This window comes from Coptis chinensis, chromosome 4 (assembly GCF_015680905.1).
Source record: "Coptis chinensis isolate HL-2020 chromosome 4, ASM1568090v1, whole genome shotgun sequence".
Lineage (NCBI taxonomy): Eukaryota > Viridiplantae > Streptophyta > Magnoliopsida > Ranunculales > Ranunculaceae > Coptis > Coptis chinensis.
Genome location: NC_141459.1, coordinates 2,758,140 through 2,774,238, shown reverse-complemented (window position 1 = coordinate 2,774,238; position 16,099 = coordinate 2,758,140).

The window sequence follows — 16,099 nt, the reverse complement described above, 5'->3', positions numbered from 1 at the left end:
CTTGAGTGTGAGTCTTACACTCTTACATTATGAAATACAACTACAAAGTTTACAACCTAAAAAAATATGGCCAATTTAAGTATTTAACGCATGCATCATAATTAACATGCTACCATCGAGGTGTAAGCAGGTTCCACATGAAACTCTCATCATATGTATAGAAAAAGCAGAAGTACTTTTAAGTTTTTACAAAACCTTTTGAAGGAAAACAAAAGGTGAACTAGTGTTACCCTCTACTAGATGAACCAATTAGGATTTCTCCCTACTAGATGGAAAATTAGGGTCTTTCTCCAAATACATACAAAAAAAAATTAGTCAACTCAATTTAACTTTTTTTTTTGTGTGTATTTAGATGGAAGACCCTAATTTCCCATCTAGTAGGGGGAAAATCCTAATTGACTCATCTAGTGGGGGGTAATATTGGTTAACCCGAAAACAAATCCAGAGGATAATATCAGAAAACGTGAGAGAGTAGAGCCATGTCTGCCTAGTCACTAAAACGGGGTTAATTCCCTATCTCTCTAGAATTATTGCTCGGTAAAATAATGTTAATTTCATCACACTTCAAACAATAATTCTAAGGAGACGTGTATAGGGAATTAAGCCCGTTTTAGTGATTGGGCAGAGGTGGCTCTACTCTCTCACGTGAGTACAAGGCAGAAACTCAAATATAAGATAGAAATTCAACTAAAAACAAGAACAACTCTAACTTTATTCAACATAGTTAGAGTTGACACACTGCATTGATGATCTTGTGCAAAGAATCACCGAGTCTTCTTCAAACATAAACCCAAAACCAGTTCCAAAATCATTAATAGATTTAGAATCAAATAATAAATTAAATGCTATGATCATTCATGGAAACGTTTCTACCAAAATCTAACAACTAACATCAAAATTAACACAAAAATCAAGAACAATTTCACCCCTTTTTCATGCTATAAGAAAACTCCATTATAGCTTCTATATCATAACCCATTCACATGAACTCCATCGAAATTAGAAGTTGCCAATACCCCATTGAAATTAGCAGTTACGAACCACTACCAACCATTTACATGAACTCTATGAAAAACCCCATTAAAGCTTCATTCCCAATTCATAACATAGCAAAAAATCATGCTCAATGGGGTAGTAAGCAGGTTAGTTAGTTAGATAAAGCAACAATGACTTTGATGTTTGAACCAGCATGGGCTTTAAGAAAGGGCAATTTTGTATCTCCATGAGACTTCGATTGATTTTTTTTTTATTTTTTTATTTTTTTTATTTTTTTATGCTAGATACATTATGGAGCATGGACGAATAAAGGATAAAGGAGGCAGAAGATGAGTACAGTTGCCCGCAATTATCGAAATAGAAGGCAATGATGCGGCCACATGTTCTTTTGATTAACATAATGACACACATGTTAGACGATAGGGATGGTTACAATAAATAACAAAAACGGGCTTAATTCCCTGTCTCCCTATAATTATTGTTTTACGAAATTTGAACACTTTCAGAGCATATGCTAATTAATGTCAAGATAAAACTTAGCAGCTAAAACTCAAATACCTATCAACCGTGAGGAACTAATGTTATAGACCAAAACAAGGGAAAAGTGTTCAACACAATTTGAACCCTTGGATTACAAGAAGAAGAGTTCAAATTGAACAAAGCAATTTTTTTAAAAAATAAGAAGAAAAATCCCAACTCCAACTCGTTGTAGAATTTCAAGCTGACTCCACAAACTTTTTTAAGTACAACAAATTAATAACTAAGCAATCCAATATATTCGGATTAACTAGAAGATCAAAAGAAAATGTGAGAGGATGTCCATGCAAGCATAAAAGCCTTAGTACAACTTCAACACATATTAAGCATAGTAAATACAAAACATTAGAAATTATCTTCTTTCTACTGAAGTTTTCTGTACTGGGCGTTCCATGACTATCTGGCCAAAGACCATGAATTGTGAAAGACCGAGGCAGATATGTCAGGTTAGCATAGATGGATATAGGAGGGTGCGTATGGGGCGGTCGCACTCTCTGAAATTAGAAAAACTTCACTACCACATAACTAATTCCCTATAAAATCTTCAAACTATAATGACTCGCACTTCCCAATTTTTTTTGCAAACTTCCACTACCGCACTTCTAAAAATTTCACAACTACAGTGAGATTAATGAAAAAAAACTAATAAAAAACATTCAAATAAGTTAATGTTTTTTTTACTTCTTTTTTTGCCCTTACAAAATTATCATTTATCATTTATTTTGAGTCCAAATCTATTAAAGATGGACAAATGTATCTTTGAATGTTTGATGGGTTTATTAGACTAAAACAAATAGCCAAAGACCCAAAGCCCAACAGATCAGTTTGTATAATTCTAATCACCAATAACAAACTCATAAGCTCTCTTTCCTATCTTTCACTCTCAATTCTTGAACAGATGTTAGACCTCAACCCAAAAAATAAAACAAAAAACAAAAAACAAATTCAAAAAGGACTTACGGTGCAACTTGTTGCACGTTTGTCTTAATTATTTATAAAACTCGTTATCATTATCAATAAAATTTCTACTTAAAAAAAAAACTTTTTACTTTCAATGTTAATCTTTTATAGTTTTCTCCACATTATAGTAGGGTTATAGACTTATAACATTATAGAAAGTTAACAATTTGTTGAATTGTTGTTGACTTGTGGACTATAATATGTAGATATATAGACATATAGTAATATTGTTCATCATTTTCCACTTTATGATTCTAATTATTGGTTTTTGGCACAGTGGAAACTGATTTGCAAGCTGGAGCAAATCATAGATATGAGGTAGACAACCAATATGTCTTGGTTTCTTAACATTAGAAGTAGTGAAGGATAAAGAGTTTGCAACATACCAATAAGACAGTGGTGTAACTGTATAAGGGTATACGGTATAGACTAGAGAGATGGGAAGCCGGCTGCAGCCAAAAGAAGCAATTGGAAGCAGATGTATTGCTTCTTTAGACGTAGAAATCAATAACACGTCATCCACTATTCATCAAGATGATGATCAGGTGCATTATATATGTTCACAACTTCATACCTTTTTCCTTTTTTTCCTGAAATTTTTATATCACTTCTTAGTTCTTACTAACGCTTTGTGTTGAACAGACGTCAGACCTCAACCCAAAAAAAAACAAAAAACAAAAAACAAATTTAGAAAAGACTTACGGCGCAATTTGTTTCACGTTTGTTTTAATTATTTATAAAATTCGTTATTATTATCAATAAAATCTCCACTTTAAAAAAAATAACTTTTTACTTTCAATGTTAATCTTTTATAGTTTTCTCCACATTATAGTATGGTTATAGACTTATAATATTATAGAAAGTTAACAATTTGTTAAATTGTTGTAGACTTGTGGACTAGAATATATAGATATATAGACATATAGTAAAAGTATAAGACAGAGAGTACCAATTAATGGCTTAAGTGCTTAAGTAGTTAACTTCGTCAGTCCATATTAAATTCTTAGTAGTCAACGCACTCTAGTTTTGTGAATTGAAATAAATGTATAATTTTGTTAATCTTTATTGTTTAGACTTTTTTTTTAGGGCGGGAGGGGGTTGTAAGCATATAATCTCGCACCCCCTCGCTTAGAATCCAGGCTTCGTCCCTACAGGTTAGCATTTGGATAATACTTGCCTCTCTCTGTAGCAAAGGAGACATGTCAATGCAAAGCAAGCGTATAGTAGTTGAACATTGGTGGGGTGGGTGCTAGGAGTGTTCTCATCAAAGGTCTTGGGGGTGATGGGAGTTGAGGGAGTGTTGGCGATGGTTGTCTCTTGTATTTTCCCGCAAAAAATATTGAAAGAACAATTAGCAAGAAAAGACGACGAAGAACTGACATGGTATGTGTGATGGTAGATAGCTAAATTAAACCAAAGACCAGAACAAGTAGCCTTTCCACATACCTTGAAGGCTGCCAATGTAAACCATTTCTTTGTGCATGATATTCCTTTGTGAGTGTCACCACAGTCATACAAGTAACATATATACAAGCACATGATATTCTTGTTTTTATTTTTACTTTTAAAATTATAATTATAATTATCATGTTCAGGCCACAAAAATACGTAAAAATATGGAAATTAAAATAAACAAACAGGTACAGAAAAAACCCAAGGACATTGACATTTATCAGTAACTAACAGATATAAGATGTATACTACCACTAACAAATAGAATATGATACAATTCCAATGCGGTTACTTCGGCCTGAAGACTTCCAATTATAGCAAGTTCTTTCTTACTATACACTTTTCTCTCCCCAGTCTCACATACACCATCTTACACTGAAAACTTATTTGGCGTGATAATAATAATAGTTAATTTAGTACCCGGCCTATTATCAGAAAATAATAATAATAATAATTTAGTTCCCGTTATGTTCAAAACTTTTGGTGGTGACAAAATTGAAGCAAACAAAAAAAATTCCATGCCAATAATTATAGTAAAGAATAATGATATATATCATTTTTCACATAAAATTATGGGTTACCCAAAATTATATATGTTTTTAAAATTAGTTTTAACATAACTCATTTTGACATTAATTTAAATGATACCAATAACCAATCAAATACAAATGAATTATTGTTTTAGTAACTAATAACACAGAAATGGAAAGAAAATAAAATTACCAAAAACGAAAAAATAAATAGAAAATGAATTTAAGACAAAAAAATAAAAAAGTAATTCACTGATGAGGAAAGCTCCATAAATTTTAGTTTCTAGGCTTTTAACCTAAATCTTTTTTGTTTATGTTTTAATGGGTTATCATATTTTGAGAGTGAAAATGTGTTTCTATGAATCTCTACACCCAAAATCAATTACGGCTAACATAATTGGTTACCAAACAGGCGCAAGTAATTTAATTTGACTGTTAACTTTTAAATCAAACAACTGAAAATGACATAAATACTCTCAATTTATAGACTTTCATGTTATTTTTATTTTTTGGTAAAAACTTACGCTATTGTTCATCCAGCTTCATACTTAATTCATGTGTTTACAGAAATTACTAGGCAAGTAATAACACATGGGTGATATCATAAACAAGCACGAATACACATGAAATTTTCTATAACTAAGAAATTCAATTAGTTCTGAAAGCAACCAGGACACCTTTCTATGTCTTTTAATTCTATCTTGTTATCGTAACTATGTACAGTGGTACACAAATTAAACAGACACAATTTGAAGATGAGTACAGTGTAACGATGTGGTTCATAACTTGACCTCAATTTCAAGTTCCTATTGATATTTTATTGACGTTAGTTAGGTGGGCCACTTCTCCACCTGGATGGACTGGACTTTCACAAAAGGGGAACATGTCTTCAGAGTTCAGACTCGTGGGATATATGTAATAGCCACTGTGCACGTAGTACTCACGTGGGCTCTATTGAGTTTCTTTTTAAAAATTATAAAATTTAGATTACTATTTTATCTCTAAAAAAAACAAAAAAAATAAAAATTACCAAATTATCTTTAGAACGTACACCAAAACAGTGTTATTCAACCCCACAATTTTCTATATATTAAAGACTAGGGCTTGGTCCCGGACTCGGGTTGAAACATTTGAAACTTAGATTGAGTTCAGATTATGCCTCAATCCAACCCAACCCGCCCAAGTTCCACCCCTAAATTTTTATCACGGAGACATTGGATTACAATACTGTCACATGGTGTGCCTATATTCGCGCGTTTGCAAAACATTTCATAATACAAGACACTCTTAAGTGAAATAATAATAGGAAAGGTGAACATAGTGTAAAATCAATGTATCATGTTCTTAGTGATCAATCTCCCATGCCTCCAAACAGAACAAATCTTTGTTTCTGGCAAAATGATAACCAACCTAGAGCTGCTCTCTTTGCGTGAAAGTGTTATAACAATATGATCCCTATTAGAGACCATCTAGCCCAAATATATCATTTATGTTCCTGATAAAACTTGTCTGTTATGTGGTTTGAATGTTGAAACCATACATCACTTGCTTATGAGTTATTCATTCACACAGTCTCTATGGCATGCTACTCCTTCAGTTCAGACTAACTCATTTTGAGTATTTGCAAGTTACTTTATGGATTGATATGTGGTTCAATCCACCAAAACACTAGCCAATAGAAAAAAAATATATGGAAGAAATTTTGTTTATTTTTTTACTGGGCAATTTGGTTAGAAAGATGTGATGTATATCATAAAAATAGGAAACCTTGTTTCTTTAAACTAAATATTCAGTTAAATAAATTTTTTGAAGGACAAAAATAAAATACTAACTTGTAGGTTCAACATCAGCAAGAGTCAAGCCATATCAATTAGACACCACCTTACAGAAATTGTTTTAAGTTTAATGTGGATGCAAGCTTTACAAAACTTGATTTGACCGCTACTTATGGGTTTGTACTAAAATATTCAAAGGGATTCTTTATTGATGCAGAAGCATTCAGAGATAGAGCTACCAATTCAGAACAGAGAGAGTGCAAAGGACTACTGAAAGCCTTGGAATGGTGCAAGCAGTTCAACTGCCATAACTAAATGTGGAGATGGACGCTCAAGCCGCTATTAACTACCTAAAGCGGTTTTATTATAGTCTCTCATGGAACGCTATGTTAATATTAGATAATGCACTAAGTATTATGTCTACTTTTAGGGCTGTTTCATATAACTGGGTACCTAAAACTGCCAACACATATTGCTTTTTTTGGAATTTTTCTCCCTAACTTTGTGGAATGATTAGTAACAGCTCCGTCATGGCTTATGGACACTCTTGAAAAAGGAGAGATCCTATATAATCTTTTGACATATAAAGGTTCTAATATATATATACTAGCAAACAGCATGTGCTATGCACGTGAGCAAAAAAAATATTTAGAATATATAGGGCCCATAGTTGGAGAGAAAAAAAAAAATAGTCTCTCTTTTTATATTTTTAATTATTTTATTCTAGTAGGGTCTACAAAGAGATAAAAAAAACCAAAAATGACAAAAAAAAAATAATAATAATAATGTGTGGACACTATTATTCTTGGCCCACTGTTTTTATCTTTAAGACTTAAACATTCAAATATTTACCGTTATGCCATCAATTTTGGTTTTTTTAAGTCTTTGAAAATTAGATAATTACCATTTTGTCTCTGTGACGGACACAAATGTGACACCAAAACACTATTCCTCCTACCCCATATTTTTCTAATATAGTAAGATGTATACTTACGAGACCATGCTCCTTTGTGGAAGAAGTGTCTAATAACAGTTGAACATCTTAACCTTGGCAAAGATGGCCGCCACCAACAAGGCAACAAACTACAGCACACTTGAACTACGATAATGCATTTTAAATTAGCACATTTCAGTTTTTCCTCTGTAATGTTTTATAATAGAAAGAATAAGAAAAAAAAAAGATGTGAATGGAGTCCCATATCGAGATGTCAAGATATGTCGATATCGAACATAAAATTTCAATGACGAGGTAACAGTCTACTGAACCACATGTCTAAATATGTACTGAAAATCATGACATTTGGTAGTTTCTAATACAATAATCCATTTACTCCGAACTCATTGAGCAACTCAGTTATACGGGTTGTTTTTTCAGTTAAATGGCCAATAACTTCCTCCTTAACCTTGAAATATTACATGGAGTGTTCATGCATCATCATGCATGGCTTGGTTGCAGCTTTCTTTTACTGTCTGGACTCTGGATCACGTGGAGTTGGAGGCGAAAAAATATATTCTTCCAATTTCAGTCAAAGAAGTGCAGTTTAGAGCAACTAGTTTGGGCATCGAGTCAAGTATCTTTTCATCTGGCATTGATCATACCAGCGCCGGCCTTGAGTTTTTGGTGGCCCGAAACCAACTCTTAAAATGTGGTTTTATATGTGTCCATTCACATGTCAAAAACAAAAATCGATGTATTTTTTATCTCGCATTATTATTTGTTTTATCCTCATTTTAGTCGAATATTTTTTTGTTTTATGTAACAAATAAGATTTTATATATTTTTTGACTTCGTAATCTATGAAATAGCAAGTGAATTTAATAATTTCATTAGCCATATATAAATTTCAATTAAGCCTATAATTATATTGTTCTTATTAGTAAGTATATATTGTAAAGTGCGTTAAATTAGTCTAGAGGAGTTAGTTATAAATATTTAGGGTGTGTTTGTTATGATGGAAAGGAAAGGAAACACTATGGAAAGGAAAGGATAAGGGTGTGTTTGTTAAATTTTAACTCATGGAAAGGAAAGGAAATAAAATGGGTGGTCCACTATGGAATGGAATGGAATGGAATGGAAATGAAATAATTTTAAATGGTATGTGTTTGGTAAACCTGGGGAAAGGAAAGTAAAAAACTAGGGAAATGAATAATCATGTTTGTTTTGCAATTAAAAGCTATGGAAAGGAATAATTGTATTGTTGAGTGGAGTTGTATTAGTAGTAAGTTCCTATTTATCTATTTCCTTTCCTTTCCTTTCCAAAATTTTCGGGGGTTAAATTAAAAGACACAAAACCTTTTCCATTTGTTTCCATATGGAAAAGCCCATTTCCTTTCCAAAATGGGTAAACAAATTTTAAAAACTATGGAAAAGGTGGACCACTCTTATTTTTAGTAGTCTTAAGACTCCTCTTAAATTTGTTTAGAATTTAATACCCCAATTTGACCAGAATATAGAACTAACCACCTATTATCCAACTTTACCAGGAATAGACGAAAATATCCTCACTTGGAAACAAACATAACCGATTATCTACCGAGTAACATAGTGGGATACAAAACAAAAAATTAAATTTCACACAAAAAATTCACTTATAACTACCTGCCTTCATATTTAAAAATGCATATAATGAAAAGAGGGCATCTAGGGTGCATCAGAGTGTATGAGTGCGCAGGAATGAGAGCCTTTGGACAATACTTCTTTGCTGCAATACACCAGTACTTGTGCCTATATGAGTGGCCCAGATGCTATACGCTGAGTACACCCTACGCACACTAGCTTTTCGGTAATGAAAAAACTAAAAATATTATGCCTCCAATATTTTGTGGAAGCATTTGACACTAGTCGTTAAGTCTAAACTCCAAACCACTAGACACTAAACCCAAAATCTTTATAAACTAGACCCTAAGCCTAAACCCTAAACCTTAAGACACTAAACTCTAACCCCTATAAACTAGACTCTAAGCCTAAAACCTAAATCTTAAGACACTAAATCCTAATCCCTATATTCTATCTTGGAAGGGTGAAAAAGAGAATAATTTATATTAAAAAATAACAGTGGCACCTGGTCTCGAGTCAAAAGCTTAGATTTAAAAAAATTTATAAAAAAACACTTATGGCGAATAAAAACAATGTAGGGGTATTAAAACCCAAAAAAATTATGGATAGGACTTTAGAGTTGTTTTTTTTTAAATGAGACTCTCTAGCCCAATTTCTTGATCTCTAATTGCACAACAGATAATTTGGGGTGGGAGATGGGGGTGGTATCCCTAACCAACTCAAACAATAATGTAACTGTGAACTCTCCGTAAGATCACAACTATCCATGATATATTCAATGCCAAATTCAAACCACTATTAAATCTGTACTTGGGCAGGACTTGCACATACTTCATCAAAATTTAGAAATATATTTTGTACCTGCCCTCCTAGCAAGTATATATATAGACCTTGCTATAAGCAAACGGCAGAACCTGGCTATACAGTCTAAATGTATAGTGTACTCCTAGTTTTTTTTTTCCTCAAACATTTTCATATTATTTAAACTAAACGGGGCGTGGAAATACCCATACTGATCGAAAAAGAGATCTTTCTGAGATGATATCCTGGAGGTCTATCATGCCCGCTCATGTGACGAGCTAAAGAAATGCCATATTGTGCGGTGTGTCCGCAGTTGCATTTCCTTCTCTGTATATATGGATGATGGATATGTTTTCGAACAAAGAGAAAAGTTGACGAATATCCTCAATGATCCCAGCCGCCTCCCATGGACTATCCCCTGTCTTCCCCTTAATGCAATTGATCAAAGCCCGGAGTCACTTTGGATATTTATGTGGGTAATGCCATATGAGATTGCTAGATATAGACCTAGTCTCATGGCCAAAGCTTCTGGCAGGAAAGATGTTCAGAAAGGAACATAATCCACTGAAGCAGCAATAAAACCCCCGTCATACTTCCTTAATACACATCCCATACCTGCAGGGCTGGATTTCCGTGACACGCACCATCGGTGTTTAGAGTTACGTTATGGGCTGAGTGAGGCTTCCAGCAGAGATGAAGAAGTTGTTTTGGTCTCTTGGGTGTAAGGAGTAGTGACTGGGCATCCTTTGTGCTTCTCCAGAAAACAAGACTAGCTTTGATTGTGCCTTGAGGAGTGACCTTCTTTTGTTCAAAAATCATTTCATTTCTGCTTTTCCAGATGTTCCAACAGATGATTGCAAAGAGTTCCATGGCAAAGGGTATTTCTCTATGCTGATTTCGCAATAGATGTTGAGTCTGTGATATCCATTGCTGCGGTGTGTCATTGAAGGGTGCGTTAACAATTTGGGGGATGGGGCTGAGTCTCCATATTGTCTGAGTGAAAGGGCATTCTTTGAACAGGTGTTGGGAGGTATCTGGGTAGCTTTTACATAAGACACAGTCTGGGTTAAAGTTTAAACCTATATTGAATAGGTTAGAGGAGGAGTTTAAAGCATCAAGTGCAAGTTTCCACATGAATACCTTTACTCGCGGGGGGCACCGAAGTTTCCAGATGATTCTCCAATCAAAGAGAGCTGGGTTTTGGTTGTCGGTTATAGCTTGATACCCTGATTTCACCGTGTATTTTCCATTAATTGTTCGTGTCCAAATTCTTCTGTCCGGTTTCGCAGTATGTGAAAGTGGAATGGAGATAATTTGTTTCGCAATATCTTCCGGCCAGCAGTGGTAGATGACGTTGGAGCGCCACTTCCTGGTGTAGCTATCAATGAGGTCCGAGACGAAAATCGGTTTGACAGTAGGATTGGAGTATATTGGAGCCGTGATGCCTTCTTTACTTGGGATCCATATTTCTGTGAACAGGTTGATATCTGAACCATTTCCTATTTCCCACCCCAATCCTTTAGTGAGGACTGTACGGGCTTTTAGGATGTCTCTCCGGACTCTGTGAGTCCGTGGTTTTGGGACTCACGCATCGAAAATCCTGATTTCGCCAAGTATTTTGTCTTGACAATATCGATCCATAAAGACCTGTCACTTGCAATGACTTCCCAACCTTTCTTGGCGAGGAGAGCTAGATTTGTATGCTGAAGATTTCTGACTCCCAGGCCTCCATATAACTTTGGCTTTTCAATCGTTTCCCAGTTAACCGAAAGTGAACTCTCCTAGTGTTTGCTTCATGTCCCCGAAAAAAATGCATTTGACATCAATGGGATGAGTAACTACTTCTGGTAGTTTAAAAACCCCCATCTGATGAATTGGGATTGCGGAGCAAACCGCGTTAATAAGTGTCAGTCTACCCGCTTGAGAGAGGGTAGATGCCTTCCATAACCTGAGTCTGTTTTGTAGTCTCGAGTAGCGGGTCAAGGACTTGCTTGTTACTCTGCAAGTTGGGCTCCCCAGATAGTTTGAAGTTGGCTTCTGTCTTTTGATGTCAAAAATTATGCGAGAGTTTTGCTTAAAATCTCTCGTCGCATGAGTACTGAAGAGCAGATCGGATTTTTCAAGGTTGATTTGATGACTGATGCTTGATGAATAATAGCTTCAAAGCCTCGACCATTTCATTAACTTCTTTGAGCTCATTATTACCAAAGAGCACAAGATCATCTGCGTATAGCGGTGGTGAATCGAGAGACACCCCGCCAATAGAGATTCCTTTAATGAGTTTGGCTGTTGGAGTTTTAGGAGATGGGTGGACAGGACCTCCATGCCTAGAATAAAGAGGTATGGTGAGAGCGGATCTCCTTGTCGGATGCCTCTCTTTGGATTAAAGTATCCGCATGGTCTGCCATTGACGATAATAGAATAGGAGACAGATTGCACACAAAACATCACCATGTTACACCAGTGGTCATTGAAACCAAATGAAGAAAGAGCTTTCCTCAGGAAATTCCAGCCAACACGATCATACGCTTTAGATAGGTCAATTTTTGCTCCCCATTTTTGTTTGGCTTTTTTGTTTCTGGTGTTGAGGTGGTGAAAAAGTTCGTTGGCTATAAGAATGTTGTCATGGATACATCGATCTGGGATGAAGGCGCTTTGGAAAGGGCCTATTATTTTATTCAGTAGTGGTCGTAAACGATTCACTATGACTTTTGACAGGATTTTATAGGCCACATTACAAAGGCTGATTGGACGAAAATGTGTAGGTTGTTCAGGATTTTTTGTTTTTGGAATTAGGACGATGTTTGTGTGATTCAGAGGTTTTGTGAAATGGGCAGTGAGGTAGAATTGCTGGATGAAGTTTGTGATGTCCCTACCGATGATATCCCAATAGGTATGAAAGAACTTTCCTGTAAATCCATCTGGCCCTGCGGATTTGTTCGCTCCAATCTGATAGGCCGCTCTTCTAATTTCGGCCTCCTCTGGGGTTCTGTTCATGTCAATGTTGTCTAGAGCAGTGATCCTTGGTGCACAAGAGTTGAAAATCTGGCTTGTCGCATCATCATCCGACCTCTCGAAGTTTTTCTGGAAATGGTCCACAAAAACCTTTGAGATGGCTTCGATCCGTTGTTATGCCGTCCTTGTCTTTGGATCAGTAGTGATACCTTTGGCTTGTCCGTTGATGATGATGGACATATGGAAAAATTTTGTATTATCATCCCTTCTTGGTGCCGACTTGTGTTTGCTCTTTTGTGCCCAATGCCTTTCTTCCCTTAATACCAAATTTGCAAGGAGCTTTGACAATGCTTTTTCTCTGTGATCAATTGCTCCTCGTTCTCAGGGTGGGGGAGTTGGTGGATGTCCGCGATGATCGCTTCTATTTCCTCGGATTTTCTTTTCGAGTTTCCAAACACGGTGTTTTTCCACCGAATGAAATTTTCTTTGGCAAAGTCTTAGTCTCTCGAGAGAGTTGAAAGGAGCTTGAGCCTTTAAAGGTTTGGATCCAAAATCTTGTGCACCGGGATTTGTTATCCTGGTGTAAAAGCCATGCATTTTCAAATCGAAAACGATGGAATTTAGGAGAAAAAGGCCTAAGGTTGCTGGTGAAAATCAAGACTTTATGGTCTGACTTTTGAGAGAAAAACATAGCTCAATTGTGAGTTTGGAAATAAAGATCGCCATTCGACATTACAAAATAAATGATCAATGGTTTGAGCCACTCTAGCTAGTCCATCCATCTCTTATTTGTCCAACTAAAACATTTTCGCAAGGTGCATAGTGCATTAGATTACATCTATCGAAAGCATATCCGTGAGAGGCATCACTTTTGCCGGTGTAATGTGTCTTCCTCCCATCTTATCGTCCGACATAGAACTTGGTTAAAATCTCCTAACATTGCCCAAGGACCTTGTACCGTATCACCAAGAGCCGCTAACAACTCCCATTGAATTTTCCTTCCATGATGCTTTGGGTGGGCATATCAGCAGTTGAAAGTCCACTTAGGTTCGATTTGATGAAAGGCACCGTGCGTACCATGTATCATCCGGTTCTCAAATTTTTCAATGTGAACTCCGACGACTTGTTTGTCCATAAAAGACTCATACCACCGGACACGCCATTTGAGGGACATGAAAATGGTTTACAAACCCTTGTCTTTGGATTTTTTGGGAGATTTTTGGAGATTTCACTTGGGTTTTCGACTAGCGGGATCATCTCCTGGTCGATATTTGCGGATTTTCTTGACAAATCTTCACTGTCGAGGGTGACCAAACCCTTTGACAGTTCCACGAGAATAGACTCATTGTGGAGGGGGTCAAGCCGCCAGCATCATCACCGCTTCGATGGTCTCTAATATCTCATTGGCCGAGGTCTCCTCTTCCTGTATTTCAGTTATGGTAACTGAGGCTTTTTTGGTGGAGATGTCTTCTGACAGTTGCAAGAGGTTGAATTTCCGTTTGAGGTTAGATTGGTGAAAGAAGCAACAGTCTAGGACTTGGTTAACATCTAGAATGATTTTGTTTTGTGACTCATTGATTTTTTGTTTCTTCATTCCTTGTATTGGTATCGGCCATTTGCCTCCCAGGAGAAGTTCAAGCTCATTTGTTGGTGGGATAGGTGAAAAAGAAGGTTGTTGGGGTTGTGATGTGCTAAGAGGTTCTCTTTGTGTTGCTTTGTATTTGGGTGAGGGTGTTGCTGTGAACTTGAAAGGTTCCTTTTCCTTCTCTGTAGGTGGAGAGTTGTGTTCATTGTCAGAGATAGCTTGGTTGAGTGGGTTTGGGTCGAGATCGGTTGTTGAAGTCCGGTCCCTCCTCGTCCCTAACATAGTTGGTGAAGGGTTTTGGATGTTTGTGATGATTGGTTTACCCAAGAGGATTTTTGGCATGAGTCTGGGTTTGTACTTCTTGACAGCCAGGTGGTTTGAGAGGTTAGGTGGAGGTGGCAGACCCATGTAATCAGGGATTGAGACAGCCTGACCGAAATTGGGGAGTGGGTGAGTGTTGTCAGAGTTTGGTGGGATGTGACGACTAGAGTGTTGGGGAGTGTTAACAGTGGTCGTCTGCATACTGTCCTGGGCAGTTTTGGTATTTTCTTGCTGAATAGGTGTAGTGGATCTGGGGTTTGGGATACTCAGAGGTTGATGGCTGCCGGAGCTGATGTGGTGATGTTTGTTTGAGTTGAAACGGAGGTTTGAAGTGAAGAGGGGTTTTGAGCCAGTAAATGGATCAAACCTTAGGTATCCTGGGGGCGGAATATTTTCGATGCATTGTTTGTAGCTATGGCCGAGAATCCCACATCGAAAGCATACCAGCGGAAGATGTTCATAGGCATATTCAACCCATATACCTCCAAAAGTTGATGGTAGGGCTGCACCTGCCGCGATGGGTTTGTCGATATCAATCTTTATTTTGACTTGGACCATGTTACATGGCTTCTCTCCTTCTGCCGGCACATTTTGTGGGATGCTCACACAAATGACCTCTCCACATTTTGGTACACTGCGTTGGTCCAGGATACTCTTAAATGCATTGTTCGTCATAATAGCAATGAGGAAGATTGATAAGGTGAATCCAGAAAAAGGCTTTTGGGAATGCTCTAGTCAGAGAGAAATCTTTCCATGATCGAATCGTATAAGGTAGTATGCGCTTGGGATTCCATGGTCGGTTTTCCATGATGAAGTCCTCAGATCGGCGGGTTTACAAAACAAATTCAAAGAGGCCTCCGGGGTAGACCATTGACTTGATCTGGCGAATAGGATCCCAAGCTCGCAGTGAGATCAGCTTTGATTGCGTTGTATCCCGTTTTATCCACCAGTATCTTACCCATTAGAGTGAAACTATTGTGTTTGTTAAAGAGTGTTTCCATACGATTGTCCAGTGGGAGTATCTTTTTACCATCAGTTGGTAAGCAAACCCTCTCATTTTGTGTGGCGATGTTCTTCTCCGGCGAGGTTCTTTTCCCTTGTCTCTGGGGGCTTTTGGCAAAGGTTGGGTTGGATGCTGAGTGTTTGTTGTGTTGGAAGACCCTAAAACAAGTTCTAGGGAAAGGTTTTGTGGGGTGATGTTTGTGAGATTCATGCTGAGGAACTTTACTGGGATGTAAGGATTTTGTGATGTTGATGTGGGTGCTGGTGGGAGATCGGAATTTATAGTAGTTTTCTTCCATGCAGAGATGGTGGTGGTGATGATTAGTTGATGTTGTGTGTTGTTATATTTCAGAACAGCATGGAAATTACAGAAGTTATCTTGTGGAATCATCTTAGCTCAGTGAAGAGTCTAGAGACAAGTTCTGTTGCGATGATTTTTCCAGAAAAAAGGTTTATTTGTGGTGGAGTGGTTGAAGGTATGATGGGGAATCAGATAGGTGTCAAAAACAAGGCGAATTTCAGAGTCTATTGTATGGAGGAAGTGTAGAAATTCAGACGAGTGAGAGAAGGAAAGGTCTGATGTTTGATTTGATTTGTGAGAATACTTACAGTTGTAGTTTGGTTTGCC